General features: G+C 41.3%; 1 pseudogene across 1 annotated transcript; it reads right to left on the bottom strand.

The window, feature by feature from the left end:
* Nucleotides 1–832: 832 nt before the first annotated feature.
* LOC149538645 (putative pentatricopeptide repeat-containing protein At3g15130 pseudogene) lies at nt 833–3,643 on the bottom strand (annotated as a pseudogene). Its single transcript, XR_016356569.1, has one exon. The product of XR_016356569.1 is annotated as a putative pentatricopeptide repeat-containing protein At3g15130 pseudogene (transcript).
* Between the last annotated feature and the right edge of the window lie 1,348 nt (nt 3,644–4,991).

Below are 4,991 nucleotides of genomic sequence, written 5' to 3'. Positions count from 1 at the left end.
ACAATGTTTGCCATAGTACCATGTCCCAAAAAGGATGGTCGTCAGGTCCTCAACATCTGTGAAGCGAAAGTAGAAAAGGCCACTAGGCATGGCCGGGACGTTTACACTACCCTTCACAGTCCACTTTTGCGCCACCCATTTCCTGGTCATCTCAATCGTGGGTCGGAGGGAAATAAATCTACCTACACAATGTTTCAAGGAGGCAGTAGCGCTTTCCACAACATAATCCGAGAAGGTGATTTCCGGTCTGATAGCACCATGGGTAACCTTGGGGTCCACCAACTTGGGATTCCCATCCTTTCCCCCTACAAGTGCATTTTTCCACCCCCATTGGGGATAGGGGAAGAACCAGCATTCCCATCCTCCTTTTGAGCAGAGTCAACTCCAAGTTCCGAGGAAAGGGGCTCAGGTATGCTATCTAGACCAAAAGCACCCGACAAGGCAAGGGAATCTTCTCTCTGAAGCACCAACACCATGTGCAGGTCCGGACACATTGGAATCTCCTACAGGGTTAGGCCCTCCGGAGCGATGTCGATTCAAAATTCAAACCATCTGTGAACAGGAAGTTGCAGAGCCTTGACAAAGGTGTGTACAGTTTCCCCTGCTTAAACCAAAAAAAATGTACCCTGTCAACCATGTCATTCTACAGATGTACTGGTTTTCCGAAGGAGGATCAATGTCTTGATAATTTATGGTAGTGATATTTTTATAGCTTTTCAGTCCACATAAAGAGGTTTAACAATAATGCATCCTTATATATGGCAATGATTCATACCATATACCTGATATATTTGAAATCAACAGCTTGCTAAAAAGGTTTAACAATGGTGCATCCGTATAAATGGGCAATGATTCTTATCATATACTTGAGATATTGATATCAACAGCTTGGTGTAACTCTCAAAAGAGAGTTAAAACCTCTTTAAAGTGCAAGACTGTGCTTCCAGCTTGCTTCACTAGGCATCACCAATAATCTCCACATGAACACTGCCCTTGATTGAAATGATGATACCGGTTGGCGTCTCTCACAACTATTTCTCTAGCAACAATCTTGGAGATAAACTTGGTTGCATTGTGGCACTCAACACACACTCTAAGATTCTTGACAATTCTTATAGTTGTCCCAGGCGATGTGTTTAACAATCCAAATGCAATTGCCAATTTCTCACTATGGTGGCAGAGGAACAACTCTTTTTCCTCCTCTTCCACATCATTCAGTGTGTGCTGCTGATATGGCAAATACCCATACGCTTTCATCTTCAATGACAGATTCTGCAACAATGTATAGATATCGTGTGTTTGTGGGTGTGATCTATCTCCTGCACAAAAAGCATGCACCACTTTATGGATTTCAATCCAGCTACATCCAGGTATCTTTTTGATTCCTCTATCGTTCATCAATCGCCTTATTTTTTGAACTTCATCCCACCTACTCACTTCTGCGTAGATGTCTGCCAGGAGAACATACACCGCATCATTTGTAGGATCCAATTCGAAAAGGAGATTTGCTGTAAACACTCCTAGCTCTATATTCTTGTGTGATCGACAAGCGCCAAGTAAACACATCCACCCAACCACAGCAGGTTTAAATGGCATTTTGATTATGAAGTTTAGAGCTTCGTCAATATAGCTTGCACGGCCAAGAAGGTCTGCCATACATGCATAATGATCCATTGTAGGCATAATGCAATAAGAATGGCTCATGTCACAGAAGAATTTACAGCCCTCATTCACTAAACCTGCATGGCTGCATGCAAATAAAACACAAATGAAGCTTACATTGTCAGGGTATATTCCAGATTCTTTCATAAGTTCAAATATTTTCAGAGAGTACTTTCCATAGCCATGCCTCGCATAGCCTGCAATCATCATATTCCATGACACCACATTTCGCTCAGAAATTTTATTGAACACCTTGTGTGCCTTGTGAATGCTCCCGCATTTTGCATACATGTCAATCAGGGCATTTACAGTTGCAATATCTAAGAAAAACCCACTTTCAATAATTCTTTGATGGATTACCATACCCTCTTGCAAGGCTCCCATTTTGGCAAAAGCGGGGAGAATGCTTGCAAAGGTTGTTGAGTTTGGGTTTATGCTTGCCAATTTCATTTGCTTAAAAGTCTCCAAAGCATGTTCAACATACCCGTTTTGTGCATAACCTGCAATCATCACAGTCCATGTAACCACATTTCTGGAAGGCATTTCTTTGAAAAGCCTTAAGGCTTCATCAAGAACACCATTCTGTACATATCCTGAGATCATCGCCGTCCATGAAATCACATTTCTCCGAGGCATTTCATCAAACAGATTCCGTGCCTTCTGTAAACGTCCACATTTTGAGTACATGTCTATCAGGGCACTCACAACAACGACATCTAATAAAAGTCTATTTTCCATTACAAGTTGGTGAATACTCATGCCCTCTTCCAAAGCTCCCAATTTGGCACAGGCAGGAAGAATGCTGGCAAATGTTGTGGAATCTGGCGGCACACCTGTCAATCGCATAAGTTTGAACGTCTCCAAGGCTTCTTCAGCAAACCCATCCTGTGCATAACCTGCCATCATCGTATTCCACGTCACTGCATCTCGCAGAAACATTTTGTCAAACAGTTGGCGTGCTTTCTGTATGCTTCCACATTTTGCATACATGTCTATCAGAGCGTTTGCAAGAACAATGTCTGACAGAAATCCGCTCTGGACTATACTTTGATGGAACTCCATACCCTGTTCCAAAGCTCCTATTTTGGCACAGGCTGGGAGGATGGTAGCAAGCGTTGTAGAATTTGCCTTTACACCGGCTAATTTCATCTGCTTATAACTCTTCAAGGCATTTTCAATAAATCCATTTTGCGCATATCCTGAAATCATGGCAGTCCATGAGACGACGTTTCTTTCAGGCATATTTTCAAACAGTTTATGTGCCTCGAAAATACTTCCAGATTTTACATACATGTCTATGAGGGCATTGATGACTACAACATCTGACAAAAATCCGCTCTCAATTACCCTTTGGTGGATGTGCATACCCTGCTCCAAAGTCCCCATTGTGGCACACGCTGGGAGAATGCTAGCCAAGATGAATTGATCAGGGGTGCTTCCTGTTCGTTGCATTTGGTGAAACAGTGCCAACGCCTCACGAAAATATCCTCGCCTTTGGTAAGCAACAATTATAACATTCCACGAAATAACGTCTGGTTCTGCAGTGCCGTCAAAAACTTCACGAGCTTCCCCCAAATTGCCGCACTTGGCATACATGTCGATAAGCTTATTTCGAAGCAATGTCGATGCTGAGTGAGTGATTAAAGAGTGTATGCGTTTCCATTTGCCCTGTGAATGATGAATGTGCAATGGCTGCCTCAGCCGACGGGCATGTGTAGTGGATAACGATGAAATTTTGCGATGAAAACGAATGCATTCCACCATTACCATTCTAGAATGCGATTACTGTCTTCGTCCTCGAATGTACTATGGCAGCCATTTATGTAATACTTGTTTTCTGTCTATTTACTACATTTCTAAGTCTACAGCTGCTGTATCTTGTTGCCTGCAACTCTGTTTCACTTCATCCATTTTCAGACGGGCAAAACTTGAACAGAGCTCAAAGGTCGCAACATACACTGTGAAAATGTCGGTTGTTCAATTGGCATCTCTCACTTTTCTATCAATGTTAAGTTACTTTCCATCGCTTTAACCACAAAATACCCAATTAAGTAGGTTAATTAAACAATTGCGAAAAAACAATGAGCGCTATTCAATCTTGTGTAGGGAAGGGGCACCAATACGTGTGCACCCTAACTTCGTGGGTACACGTGGACCTAAAACAATTGACATTTACAAAACATGAAAGAAATAAAATGCATTTTGCCATTTATGTGTATGAAATGTTGGCATATGGGGTATTGAAGTTTTGATCATTTGGTGTGTTGATTGAGATATGTCCTAGCCCAGCGCATCAACCTTATTTAGTGATTTGTGAAACATTGATGGTGCATGTGTGGTATTGAACTCTATGGCCATCATATTCAAGTTGTTGTCACCTATCACTCTTCTTCGTAGTCTCAAGTCTCTTAGTTCTCAATCACAAACACATTGATTGTCCATGTCTTCTCACAATTTGAACTCATCTTCTTGCTTTCCTCTCTTGCATAGTCACTCTTCTTCACAATCTCAAGTTTCCCAGTTCTCGATCACAAACACATTGACTATGCATGTCTTCTCACAATCCGAGCTCACCTTCCTGCCTTCCTCTCTTGCATAGTCTCCAGTCCTTAGAGTGTTGCAAACCAAAACATGTTCGCTTCAAATTGTCTATAGGTTCGCTTGTAGACCATAGCATGGCTCACTCTCTTAAAACTCCTACCATGTTTTTGTAGTGCCTGCCCCTAGATCGCATTTTTGTTATCATTGTCAAATTCTTTTAGGTTGATTTTATGCTTTGATTAGCTTTAGAGATACTAGATTTGTAATATTATGATATTATTTCATGACTTTGATTACAAATGTATCAGTTATTGTTGCTTAGTTGATTTCATTCATGTGTCGTTAATGATGTCTTAATGATTCCTAATTAGTAAATGTGGTTTCTTTTGTAACAATGTTAATGTGATATCTTTAATGATGATTATGTTGTATTGATAGAGATGCATTATTACATGTGCGCATTTGATATTAGACTTGTGATTTTTACGATACTTACCCCATACTTGCATGTGTATGGTGCGCGTGTTTATTTTATCTTTCTGTCTGACGTGTTTGATGTGGTTAAGGGAGGGAGTCGTAGTCACCTGCTAGTCGGGATCTACACGATGAACCACTCCCTGCCATTGTCTGTTTAGTTTAGATATATTATATACATGTACATGCTTGGCTTTTATGCAGGATGCAGGGATCGGGCACCGACTTCCCTGAATTGCCAGGATGAGCGTGCCCTATTACAAATACTCAAATGGTGAGAATGGGAAGATAATGATCAGGTCCAATCCTAGCCA

The sequence above is a fragment of the Cupressus sempervirens genome, chromosome 9 (genome assembly GCF_028749045.1).
Source record: "Cupressus sempervirens isolate cs-2001-9-10 chromosome 9, ASM2874904v1, whole genome shotgun sequence".
Taxonomy (NCBI): Eukaryota; Viridiplantae; Streptophyta; class Pinopsida; order Cupressales; family Cupressaceae; genus Cupressus; species Cupressus sempervirens.
The sequence above is the reverse complement of the archived record's forward strand: the minus strand, read 5'-3'. Positions and strand labels throughout refer to the sequence as shown.